Source organism: Bos javanicus, chromosome 25 (genome assembly GCF_032452875.1).
Source record: "Bos javanicus breed banteng chromosome 25, ARS-OSU_banteng_1.0, whole genome shotgun sequence".
NCBI classification, from domain to species: domain Eukaryota; kingdom Metazoa; phylum Chordata; class Mammalia; order Artiodactyla; family Bovidae; genus Bos; species Bos javanicus.
In genome coordinates this window covers 24,899,497-24,913,242 of record NC_083892.1, presented here as the reverse complement: position 1 = coordinate 24,913,242, position 13,746 = coordinate 24,899,497, and the positions used below count along the sequence as shown (strand labels likewise).

Here is a 13,746-nt window from a genome sequence, read left to right as displayed (position 1 = left end):
AACAATCTAAATTTATCTTTTTGCATGTGAACATTCCATTGTCCCAGCATAATAAGTTAAATAAAATGTATCTTTTCTCCATGGAATTATCTCGACACCTATTTTGAAAATTAATTAGCTGTAAATGTATGGGTTTATTTCAGGACTCTATTCTGTTCCATTGCTTTATGGTCTATCTCTGTGCCAATACCACACTTTCTTGATATCAGTAACTTTGTAGCAAGCTTTGAAATTTGGAAGTGAACGTCATCCAACTTTATCGGGCTTATTCAGAATTGTTTTGTCTATTCTGGCTTGGTTGGATTTCCACATAAGTTTTAGGATTAGCTTGTTAATTTCTGCAAAAATATCTCCTAGGATTTTGACAAGGATTGTGTTGAATCTATAGATCAACTAGGGGAAATGTACCATCTTAAAAATATTGTCTTCTGCTCCATACCCAAGAACTAGCTCTCTGTTTATATAGATCTTTTAAAATTTCTCTCAGGCACCTCTTTCCTCATCCATTTGCTTTTGATCCCCAACATCCCCAACACTGCAGGGCTCCTCTGACGGGCCAGATGCTCTGCTGAGAACCCTAGCCAAGGAAGGGCAGGAGGCGTTTCACTGAGAACTCATCAGAGACAAAAGTAACATCTAGAGGGTCTTGGCAGGAGGGCTGGGTTTTACACATATGTGACTGAGACTTGGAGCCCTCTTTTCACTGTTACCCTCATAGAGCGGATTTATTTCAAGAACAATGGCTGAATATAAAGGGAAAACAAATAAACAGCTAAACTATAACAACTACAGTATCAAATAAATTACAGTAACAAATAAACAGTTACTTTAACTGTCCTCAGTTAAAGTAACACAGAAGAGGTAGGATTATCCTGCTTAAACGCTCATCTTGGCTTATTTCAGGCACTGAACCAATAAGGCTCTCATTCAAGTACGTGATAATGATGTCATAGAATTTTGTAAATCTCTTCCTCAAATTAGTCTCCCTGGTGGGCTGATCTGATTCTCCCAGCCATCGATCACATTATAGCTGTTTGAGGCAAGAGGGGTGCTTGGGGTTTCCCTAGCCACAATTTCCAAGACAAGGATTCAAGCACATGTGATGGATTTGAGGGGTGATCCCAGGAAACACTTGCATGGGAGTGGGGAAGTGAGGCAGAGCAGGAAGCCACTAGAGAGCTCTAAGGAACACATTACTACTATGGCAACTTAGAACTTTTTTTTTTTTTAATTGGAAAATAGTTGCTTTGGAGATTCCTGGTGGCTCAGTGGTAAAGAATCCACCTGCAGTGCAGGAGATGTCAGAGATGTCAGTTTGATCCCTGGGTCAGAAAGATCCCCTGGAGAAGAGAATGACAACCCACTCCAGTATTCTTGCCTGGAGAATCTTATGGACAGAGGAGTCTGGCGGGCTACAGTTCATGGGGTCGCAAAGAGTCAGATACGACTGAAGGGACTTAGCACACATGCATGGTTGCCTTACAATACTGTGTTAGTTTCTGCTGCACAATGGAGTGAATCAGCTATATGTATACATATATCCCCGCCCTCTTGGAACCTCCCTCCCACTCACCCCCCATTCCACCCCTCTAGGTCCCCCAACATGGTCACTACGGAGCACCGAGCTGAACTCCTTGTGCTATACAGCGGCTTCCCGCTAGCTATCTATTTAACACACAGCAGTGTATATATGCCAATCCCAATCTCTCAGTTCATCCCACCTCCGCTCCCCTGCCCTATGCCCACATGTCTGTTCTCTACACCTTTGTCTCTATTCCCGCCCTGCATATAGGTTCACCTGCCTATAGGTTCAGTTTTCTAGATTCCACATATATGCGTTCATATATGATATTTGTTCTTCTCTTCCTGACTTCATTCTGTCTGACAGTCTCTAGGTACATCCACATCTCTGCAGATGACCCAATTTCATTCCTTTTTATGGCAACTGAAACTTAATCCAGTTAATTTCTCCAAACCATAGCAGATTAAGGAACGAGGAAGTCCGGGTTGTTTCTTCGCTAGGACCCCATGTGTCGTTAGCAGGGGGCTGCTTCCAGGAGCACTTCAGCTGCCCAACGGTGTGTACCTGCAGCCGAAATAAGCCTTCAGGCTGCTGGCTGCAAGTATAGGCAATGAGAACGTCTCAGTGCCTAGAGCTGAGGGGGTGGGGGCGAAGCTCCGACATCTGTTACAAAGCGAATGGCAGCAACTGCTGCCTCCTAGCTTCCACCCTGTACTTCTTCCTCTTATCAGAACCGCAGTGTAATTCTGGTCAGCAACATGCCCAGCTAACAGACCACTTCCCAATCTTGCTTGCAGCTAATGATGAGATGTTTCAAATGGGGCTTCTGAGAGCACCCTTTGGCCCTCCTACTCTTCCAGTTCCTCCTTTATCCTGCCTGAAGTATAGATGTGATGGCTGGAGCTCTGGCAGCCATTTGGAACCAAAGAGAAAGGTCAAGAAAATCACAGAGAACTTGATGCTGATATCACACGTTATGAAGCAGTATCAGCAGCTACTTGCCTTCAGGCTTCACATTACACAGGTGAATAGGCTTTTAAGTAATTCAGCCCAGTGGTTGTTCTCATACCATCTGAATGTAACCTCTAACTACACAGGGTTTTAAAGGACTATCAAAAAGAAAAAGGGTCTTACTGTATACCCAGATTGGTAGAACAAGTTATGCCAGGTACATATAAAAATACTGACAAAGTCTAAATGAACCAGAATGAGAGGTTTGTATTAATAATTTATGAAACGTTGATATCAGGGAATACTCCACAGATATTAAAATGGGGTAATTTCTTTGTATGTAAAAGAGATGATATAGAAATAGATTCCTATATCATTTAAAATCAAAAGGTATAATAGGTCAAGTGAGAAAATCAAGCTTCGTGAGTATAAGTACCACGTGCAATTTCAGAGTCATACCTTTGTAGGGAGGTGCCTTATACTTTTAAAATCCTTTACGTTTATAGAAGCAAAACAAGACTGGAGCACTTCTGTTTGGGGTCCTGAGCTGCTGCACAAGAACTCTCAGCACCCTGAGGCGGCCATCCTGTGGGGAAGCCCAGCTGCACGGAGAAATCACGTGTAGGTTTTCTGGTCAGCTGCCCTGTTTTTGAGTCACTCTGACCCAGGTGACCATACTTTGGCCACCCCATGCGAAGAGCTGACTCACTGGAAAAGACTCTGATGCTGGGAAAGATTGAGGGCAGGAGGAGAAGAGGTAACAGAGGATGAGATGGTGCGATGGCATCAGCGACTCAACGAACATGAGTTTGAGCAAACTGCAGGAGATAGTGAAGGACAGGGAAGCCTGGTGTGCTGCAGTCCATGGGATTGCAAAGAGTCAGATACGACTGAGCAACTGAACAGCAACAATGACCCAGCTGCCAGACCTGCAGGTGACCCAGCCATCAGATATTCCAGCCCTCAGCTGTTAAGTTGCCCAAAGCTTTCAAATCTTTCCAGCACTGGGAGTCCCCTGGTAGTCTAGTGGTTAGGATTCAATGTTTTTACTGTCATAGCCTGGGTTCAATCCCTGGTCGGAGACCTGAGATCCTTCAAGTCACACAGTGAGGTCAAAAAAAAAAAAAAAAATCTCCCCAGTTCAAGTTCCAGACACTATGGAGAAGAAGCAATGTATCCCTGCTGTATCCTGTCCAAATGTCTGACTCACAGAATCCATCATCATGACAAACTGTTTAAAGTCACTAAAGAATGATAATAATAAACAAAGAGAGGGAATGTAACTTGCCATTCTGCCCCCTTCCTTTCTCCTGCTCCCTGGAATATGGGTACTGTGGTGGCCATCTCGGGCAAGGCAGACCAGGGTAATATCCTAAAGATGGCCCAGAATCAGGAGAGAAGGAGCCTGGGTGCCTGAATGCCCTTGTGGAGTACCACTCAACCCTGGACACCTCGGTCGATCTACACTGTGACATGTGAGGGAAAAAAAAAAACACAAAACTCTTATTTAAGCCACCATGAACTTAAGTTCCTGTTACATGCAACTGAACCTGTATTTGAACTAAGACAGATACAGATTTGCATGTGGAGGCAGATATAGACATAGAGATAGGGCTTCCCAGGTGGCGCAGTGATAAAGAATCCACCTGCCAAAGCAGGAGAAGCAAGAGGTGCAGGTTCGACCCCTGGGTTGGGAAGATCCTCTGGAGTTGGAAATGGCAGCCTGCTCCAGTATTCTTGCTTAAAGAATTCCATGGACAGAGGAGCTTGGCGGACTTACAGTCCTCGGGATCTCAAAAAACTGGACACGAATGAACACACACACAAGATACAGATGCAGAAACAGTCCTGACTGATGGACAGATGTCCTTCCGGGACTTGTTATGGAAGAAAAAGGTTAAAACTGACACAGGCAACTAGCAATCTCTATCAAGTGCTAGAAACTAAACTATACAAATTGTATTACTCAGGGCCTGTTACCAACAGTATTATTCCAGTTGCAGAAGGAGGAAACCAAACCAAGCAAGTTTCGTAAACCTAGGAATGCATTGTAGCAGGTCAAAGCTCAGAAAGGAATTCCCTCCCTCTGCAGTGGGGCTCTCTCTCTGCTGCATCTGTAGACTGCAAACTCCCAATTCACGAGTTCTGCAGTCAGCGTGGAAAGGAAGAGTTTCCATGGACTCCAGCCAGAAAATTCCCAGGGAATTATCTGCATTGGCTTGGACTGAATCACAGACCAATCTATGTGCCAGTCTGGGGTCAAGGAAGGCTCAGCTTAAGTCACCTGGCAATCCCTATGCCGGTTACTGTGGCCAGAGGGAGGGATGCTCTGATGGGGTAATTGCCAACCCATCTCTGTGGTTATCATCAAAAGAAGGAGGGTTGGGTATAGAGTTATGCTGTGTAGGCAGTAGTCATCACATATACCAATATTATTGCTGAGGACTGAATTACACACACCTCCCCTGCCCATTCATAGCTTAAAGTCCAAATTCCCCATCTGATACTATCTGGAGATAGAGCCGTTGGGAGGTAATTAAAGTTAAATGAGGTCATAAAGGGTGAAACCCAAATCTTATAAGACTGTGGCTTTATAAGAAGAAGAGACACCAGAGTTCTTGCCCCACCCTCTCTCTCTCTACCACTCCCCTGCCCCCTTGTGAAGACTCAGAAAGAAGGTGGCTGTCTGCAAGCCAGGGAAAGAGCCCTCACTCAAACCCAACCATGCCAACTTCCTGGCTCAGACTTGATCTCAGACTTCCAGCCTCCAGAACAGTGAGAAAGTAAATTTCTGTCCTTTAAGCCTGACCCACTCCCCATCTATGGTATTTTGTTATGGCAGCCTGAACAGACTAAGACGTATTTCTCTGTATTAGTCAAGATTCTCTACAGAGAAACAGAACCCTAACACAATTATTAATAACAAGATTGTTTACATTTTTAAGGAATTCACCATCTAACAGGCATTGTACTAAGCTATCACTTTTAATTTCCCCCATTTTTAGACTCAAGGAAATGAAGGTGCAGGAGATTAAACAACTTGCTCAGGATCATTGGGTTGGTAAGTGGTCGAGTCAGGGTTGGAACCTGAGCTATCTAGCTCCAAGTGTTAATAGGACTATATCTAGTTGGTAGGAATTTTTAATTAAAAAATTTTTTTTTTTTTTTTTTTGGCCCATGCTGCATGGCACGCAGGATCTAAGCTCCCTGACCAGGGGCTGAACCTGTGGCTCCCTGAAGTGGAATCAAGGGGCCTAACCACTAGACTTCCAAGGAATTCCCTATGTTGATTTTTATTTTTTTAAGTTTTCATTCATTTATTTTTGGCCACATTGGGTCTTCATTGCTTTGTGTGATCTTTCTCTAGTTTCACTGAGTGGGCCCCACTCTAGTTGCGGTGCCAAGGCTTCTCATTGTGGTGGCTTCTTATGGCTCTAGGTGAGAGGCTTCAGTAGGTGTGGCATACGGCCTTAGTTGCCCTGTGGCATGTGAGATCCTCCCAGAGCAGGGACTGAACCCGTGGCCACTGAATTGCCAAGCGGATTCCTAACCACCGGACCACCAGGGAAGTCCATTTTAAAAAATGTATTTGGCTGTGCCGGGTCTTAGTTGCAGCACATGAGATCTTCAGTCTTCTTTGTCGAATGTGGGCTCTATAGTTGAGGCATGCAAGATTTAGTTCCCTGGCCAGGGATCGAACCCAGGCCCCCTGAGTTGGGAGCATAGAGTCTTAGCCACTGAACTACCAGGGAAGTCCCCTGTATCGATTTTTATTAATTTTTATTTATTTACTTACTTTTGACAGTGCTGGGTCTTTATTGCTGCATGGGCTTTCCTCTAGTTGTAGCGAGCAGGGGCCACTCTCCTGTTGCAGTTTTGGCCCTAGGGTGAGCGGGCTTCAGTAGTTACAGCTCCCAGACTCTACAGCGCAGGCTTAATAGTTGTGGCACATGGGCTTAGTTGCTCCGAGGCATGTGGGATCTTCCCAGATCAGGGATCGAACCCGTGTCTCCTGCATTGGCAGGCAGATTCTTTACCCCTGAGCCACCAGGGAAGCCCTCCTGTATTGATTTTTAAAGTGATACATCGCTTTTGGAATCTGAGGAACATAATAAAGCTGTCTTCATATTTGAAATTAAAAAAAGGAAGGTCACCAAGCATCTATCTGCATGCTGGGGAGAAGGCACAGCAAGAGGGAAGGCATTAAAAATATAAAGAGATGTGAGTAGTGGTCCTTCCAAAGATGCTGATCAAGAATGATGGTGATACTTCCTGGCAGTCCAGGGATTAAGACTCAGCGCTTCCATACCAAGGAGCACAGGTTGGATCCCTGATCAGAGAATTAAAATCCCACATGCTCAGAGCGGGGGGAAAAAAGGATGAGTGCAATGTCATTTCCTTCGGGTCAACTAGTCAATTTCACAGGCGTGAGGGTTAGAACCACTGAAGCAACATGTGCTCGGGGGTTTTTCCCAACACCAAGAGTGTGTCACATGACCTAGAGGGGTGAGGTGGAGGGTGGGAGGGAGGCTCAAGAGGGGAAGGGGTATGTGTATACTCATAGCTGGTTCACGTTGTTGTACAGCAGAAACCAACGACATGGCAAAGCAATTGTCCTCCATTTAAATATCAAAATTAAAAAATTCCGTGGTGGTGCAGTGCTTAAGAATCTTCCTTGCAATGCAGGGAACACGGGTTCTATCCCTCGTTGGAGACCTAGGATCCCACACGCCGCAGAGCAAATAAGCCAACACACCACCATTACTGAGCCCGTGGGCCACAAAAAAAGACCCCGCATGCCACAACTAGGAGCTGACCCAGCTAAATGTATATATACATATATACATAAAAGAACGTATCACGGCCAAGAGAAACTTGAGACTCCCTGAGGCTGCGTTAATAGAGGCGTGGTGCCCAGAGCGAGGGAGGTGAGTCTCACTACAGAGGCCATACCTGCAGTCTTTGTCCAGTTCATTTTAAGAACACTGGTGAACTGGAGTATATTCAAACAGGCAACCAAGATGTTGGTGGGCAGGGGTGTGAAGAGGGTCTGAAAACCACGGGAAAGCAGAGGTATTTAGCTTGAAGAAGGGAAGATTCAGGGTGGAGGATGTGAGAGCTGACCTTTAGTTCCAGACCACGGCAGTCACAGTTGCCTAATTAAAGTAGATGGTGAGCTTCCGGTCGCCGGTGGTATGCAAACCAAGGCTTGGCCACCTGTTGATGTGGGCGCATGGTCGGATTGATTGAACGTGTGGTTGGACCACAGGGCCATGGAGGCTCCTTTCATGTTGAGTGTCTGTGGGGCTCTGATTTTTGGAAAGACGTGGGAGGGCTTACGCTAGAAGGAGAGTGTCCTGAATTGAATGTATCTCTCTGAAATTCACATGTCGTGGCCCTAACCCGTGCAGCGGTATGGAAGTCATTAAGGACTGGACTGTTGTCCTTCCAAGAAGAGGTGCCAGGGAGCTCCTCCTCTCTCCCTCTCTCCATGGGCACCAAGGAAAGGCCATGTGAGGACCCAGGGAGGAGGCAGCTCTCTGCAAGCGAGGAAGTGGGTTCTCGCCAGGAGCTGAATGGGTTGGCACCTCGAGCTTGGACTTTCCAGCCTCCAGAACTGTGAGAAATAAATTTCAGTTGCTTAAGCCCCTGGGTCTGTGGTATTTGTCGTAGCAGCCGGAGCTAAGACAGAGAGTCCTGCAGCAGCTACGCTAACAGGGCTGAGGGGGACCCTACTGGGGTCGCTAATAGGGTTGATCACCTTCTCCCTCCCCTGCAGCCTCCGATCTTTCTCAGTTAATAGAACAGAACTTCCTCACTGTCGACAGTCTCACATCCATTGGGAAATGGACATGCAGGAGTAAACGTAAAGCGCTTGGGACCATGGTAGGTGTTGAGTATATGACTGACTTAAAGAGTTGTTGTTAGTAGTGTTGATAATAGAATTTAGGAGTAGTGCCTTTTTACTTTTTCTGCTTTCTAGCACTAACTTACTCCTCTCCTGGAATTGTGTCCCCATCTTTTCTGCCTCTCTCCCCAGAGGAGTGCATGACTCTGTCCTAAGTCAATGTACTTTATTCCCATTAGTTAGTCCAGTCAGAATATGTGACCCGTGCATGCGTGCTAAGTCACTTCAGTCGTGTCTCACTCCTTGCAGCCCTATGGACCATAGCCTGCCAGGCTCCTCTCTCCATGGGATTCTCCAGGCAAGAATATTGGAATGGGTTGCCATTCCCTTCTCCAGGGATCTTCCCAACCCAGGGATTGAATCCACATCTCTTACATCTCCTGCATTGGCAGGCGGATTCTTTACTAGAGTCAGTAAGGCTCCATGAACCTTTTAATGAGACAATTAGAGCAAAGACTCCAGGCTTGGAGCAGAGAGGATGGGCTACTGCAGATAGCTCATGGCCACAAAGAGAGAACTTGCCACAGAATGGAGTCAACACACAGGAAATGACCAAGAGATTAACTGAGTCATCAAGAGTCAGAACGCCTGGATCCAGCTGTGCCTGAAAGCCAGACATTTTAGTGAAATGAGACAGTAAGTTCCCTTTTGGTTTCAGCCAAAAGAATCCATTTTCTTTCACTTGAAACTGAAAGAGTTTGACTGTGTGCCTTAAAAGTACATAACTGTGTGTCTTCGAGTGCTGCAATGATTGTACAAAGTGCCGTGGGAGCAGAAAAGAGGCAAGTACCAATTACATGCCTGGAGTCAGGTGGAGGAAGTGTCCAGGGAAGGCTTCACAGAGGAGGTGGTCACTTGAACTGGACTTGGAAGGAGGAAGAGCAGTTCACCATGTTGAAAATAAGAGAGGCCATTCCAACGGTTTTCGAAAATGTCATTGGGGAAACCAAAAGTACAATTCTAAATCACCTAACAGACAATGAGAAATGGAAAACATCTTGAACTTAAAGATACAAAAACTACATATTGAAACTTGTAGGTTGCAGCTAGAACAACACTTAGAGGTAAATGTGTAGCCTTAAAAATTCTTCAATTAGGAAAGAACTAAAGCTATACAGGAATGTCTCAAACACTCCTCTTGAGAATTTGGGGACAGAGCAACAAGATAAAAGCAGAAGAAAATAAAAGAAGGGAAACAATCAAGATAAGAAGAGACTGAAAAAGGAAGGAAGCATGCCCCCAGCAGAGACACAGGGTATTCAGGGAATAAGAGCCCTGGTGTGGGTGGACAAGAGGGAAGTGGTCAAGCCATAGACTGGAGAGGAAGGTGGTACATGGAGCACGGAAGGCTCTCAGCAGGATGAAGGGCTGGGGCCACACAGGGCCCTTGGAGACCATCAGCACACAAGGGGCTGAGATGCCTGGGCCAATTGAGAAGGAGAGAAAAATCCACGCGGATGTCAAGTTCAGTTCCACAGAAGAGCCAGCCTCTGTAGCCACAGCTGCCCAATGACCACTGCCACCTTGGCACAGGCTCACTTCCCATTTAGGGAGGGACTTCCAGACCCTCTGGCAGTCTCTTAGGAGCTCTGGAAGGATGGGGGAGCTGGGGCTCTCCACCTCAGTGTTTAGACATTTGGGCTGGATAATTTTCTGTTGTGGGACTGTCCTCTGCCCGGTAGGACATTGAGCAGCCTCCTAGGCTTCTTGATGCCAGCAGTGAAAACCAGAGGGGACCCCTGATAGGGTGCTGTGGTGGGAGGGGGGCTGGACCTCCAGTTCTACTAGTGATGTCTTGGTGTGAACTCCAAACCTTAGGGTTGAGTGACACTTCCTATTTTTTTTGGCTGTGCTGGGTGTTGGTTGTGGCATGTGGGCTTTCTCTAGTTGCAGCGAATGGAGGCTACTCTCTAGCTGCAGTGCTCAGGCTTATTGCAGCGACTTCTCTTGTTGCAGAACACAGGCTCTAGGGCCAAAGGGCTTCGGTAGCTGTGGCTTGTGGACTCTACAGTGCGCGTTCAGTCTTTGTGGTGCACGGGCTTAGTTGCTCTGAGGCACGTGGGATCTTCCTGGACCAGGGATCGAACCCGCGTCCCCTGCACTAGCAGGCAGGTTCTTAACCACTGGACCACCGGGGGAGTCCCCACCTCCACTTTGGACTCATCTCAGGAAACAGGCATTCCTGGCAGCCCCAAGTCAGGCTGACCTACAGATAACAAGTCCCTTTTGGCCTCAGACCCCACGTGTGACTCCTAGGACTTTGCTTTTCCCTCCGGCATCACCTCCTATCTCACTCACCTCATACTGTGTGCCCAGCCAGGCCAGGCTGTTCCCCCAGGACCTCACCTGTGCTGTACCCTCCACCAGGGGCCTTCTTGCCCCACCATCTCCTGGGAAACTGTTCCTCATCCTTCAGATTTTGATGGAGAGGTCACCTCCTACAGGAAGACTTCCTTGATGTCCTAGGACCAGGTGACTTGTCCCACCTCTGGGCCCATGCCTCCCTCACTGTGCAGTGGACCACACTGCATTACTGGGGCTTGTCTACTTGACTGCAAGTTCCACATGGGTAGGAATGGGTCTCTGATCCCCCAGGAGCTAGAACCTTCCTGGACTCAAGAAAATGTGATTCAAGTGAATCAGTGGGTGAATGAACATTCTGGGTTAGCCTCAGAGGTCATTTCCTGTCCTCCAGCCCCTTTTAGAGCCTGGGCAGGAGTGATGGGAAGTCCCCATCCTCCTTAATCACTCTGATGGGTGCCAGGCTCCTCTGATGCCTTCCAAGGTACACAGCTCCCCACCTGAGCGTGGAAACTCTTTTTAGACCCCTCAAAGACACATGACTCTTTCCATTTTATGGCATTCGTGGAAGATTCCAGGCCAATGACCCTCTAAAGGGCACACCCACTCTTAATGGGATCACCATGCATGCATCCTGGGACTACCTATCCTCAGAGTCATCTCTCCTCCCATCATTTCATATCTGCCTCCGCTGAGCCCAGTGAGGTGGCGTGGCAAAGAACCTCTCCAGGCTGCGAGGATGGAGTCAGGTGACCAAGGAAAGGCCAAGTTCTCCTCTGTGAATTGGGGGGAAGAATGGCTGAGGAGAAGGAGCTATGATGTTCAGGGTCCAGACAGTCTCCCCCACCTCCACCTCGCTCCAACCATCTTAGACCTGAGCCTGGTTACTTCCCTGAGACCCACCTGCAAATCTTGGTGTCCAGCTGAGAGGGCCCTTATTTCTCTGGGGCTGAAGTGGGAGCAGGTTGGGGACACAGGTGTGCTCGTATAGCTGTGCACAACACACAGAACCGCAGTAGGACTTCCCTGGTGATCCAGTGGTTAAGACTCTGAGCTCCCAATGCAGGTGGCCTGGGTTCCATCCCCGGTCAGGGAACTAGATCCCATATGCTGCAACTGAGAATCTGCATGCTGCAACTAAAGATCCCCAGTGCAGAAAAGAAGATCAAAGATCATGCATGCCACAACCAAGACCTGGCACAATAGTCAAATAAACAAATATTTAAAACAAACCAACAAGAAAACAGCATCAGGTGGCATGATTGGGACTCGCTGTGTGCCAAGTGCCAGTATCTTATTTAGTCTCCCAAATGGGTCCAGGAGGCAGCTGCTATTATCACCCCACCTCACAGATGAATAAACTGATGCACAAAGAGTTTAAGTAACTCATTGCTCAGATGGACAAGTTATGAAATGAAAACAGGAATTTGAGCCCGGACAATTGGCTAACTACCACTCCGTCATCTTTCTCACTAATGTCCATGCACGCTCCTGTGTGTATATCTGAACAGATCTCACATACAAATGCACATGGAATCACCCATGTGCAAAGCAACCCGAGCTCACAGAGGTAGATTCCCATGTATCCAGCGACGCATCACATGTGGTCACGTGGGCCAGCGAGGACTCACCCCACTTGTTCACACTCCCTCCTCAAGCACATTTACCCACAGGCATGCACATCCCTGTTCACAAGGCTGAACAGAAAGCATGCAACATTCCTATCCACCCACTTTCACCAGCGTGCTGGCACACACACATTGTCACGTGAGCACAGGCACATACATGTGTACATGTGCACACTTGGATATAAGCAAATATTTATTGAACATCTACTATGTCCCAGACACTGTGCTGGGGATATAATACTGATGAAAACAGAGTTCCCATCTTCCCAACGTGTGTAAAATGGAGAGGGGGTGTGCAAGCATAGACATGCACACACTGTCATCAGTGCGTGTCCTGGTTATTGAGTCTTTTCTCTGCAGAGGGGTGTCCTAGGTAGCTCAGATGGTAAAGAATCCACCTGCCAATGCAGGAGATGCAGGTTTGATCTCTGGTCGGAGAGATCCCCTGGAGGAGGAAATGGCAACCCACTCAGTATTCTTGCCTGGAGAACTTCATGGACAGAGGAGCCTCAGGGGGCTACAGTCCATGGAGTCCCAAAAAGTCAGACATGACTGAAAGCGACTGAACATGCACACACTCTGCAGAGTTGAGCCCTCCCGTGCTTCAGAGACTGAGTACCATTGCCCGCACGTGCACACAGGAGTAGACCCTTACCTCTCTGCTGGAGCCACAGGGTACAACCTGAGTCTTGGCAAGAGGTGGCTGTGCTGGGGGCGGAGAGCAGCCTTATTTTCAGCACCTTCTGTGGTCTGAGGTTCTGCAAGTCTCTGTCAATCCGACTGAAACTAGACCATTTTCCAAGTGACAGATTTACATACATTTGCAGACATGTGCATACTCCCACGTGTGTGTGTCTATGCACACGTGTGCCAGTCACCCCCAGTTCCCCCAGGGCCTCCTTCCCCACCACAAGCCTCTATCCCAGAGCCCCCAACCTCCTCCTCTTCCCTCTTCTTGCACCTGAGGGAGCCGTGGCCCCGAGACACCTGGGGCTTCCAAGTGGCTGCACACGAAGGGAGGAAGGGCTGCAATGACTCGACTTCCAGGCAGCTGTGGTGAGTTTCTGCAAAGACTCCCTTCCTCAAAGCGGCTCCTATTTACTGAAAGTTCAGGCTGCCGTGGTTTCCCCACATTCACATGGGGAAAAGGTCAAACTTGCAAAAAATATTTACCAAGAATCGTCCATTAGTCAATCAACAAGCATTTACTGACAGGGGCAGCCTGCATGCTGGGCTGGGCGCAACAGGGAAAGAGGGTGAGGAAGAAGCACAGGGCTTGTCTTTCAAAGGTCAGGCACCATGAGGGAGCTGTGGTTAGCCATGGGGGTGAGGGGGAGAGGGGTCCAGGCAGGGGAGATGTGAGCACAAAATCTGGTGGTGGGAAAGCATGTCCTGGTGAGACCAATACAAAGGCTCTGTGGTTTCCCCCCCCAAAT

General features: G+C 47.7%; 1 protein-coding gene across 1 annotated transcript in view; it reads right to left on the bottom strand.

Annotated features, from left to right (window-relative positions):
* Window positions 1–13,368, bottom strand: part of IL21R (interleukin 21 receptor) — a 60,166-nt gene extending 46,798 nt beyond the window's left edge. Inside the window, exons 1-2 of the mRNA XM_061401493.1 lie at window positions 13,272–13,368; window positions 12,966–13,096 (exon numbers count right to left, since the gene is read on the bottom strand). The gene's annotated coding sequence lies outside the window, so the exon portion shown is untranslated. The remainder of the gene's footprint in view (window positions 1–12,965; window positions 13,097–13,271) is intronic.
* Window positions 13,369–13,746: the final 378 nt, after the last annotated feature.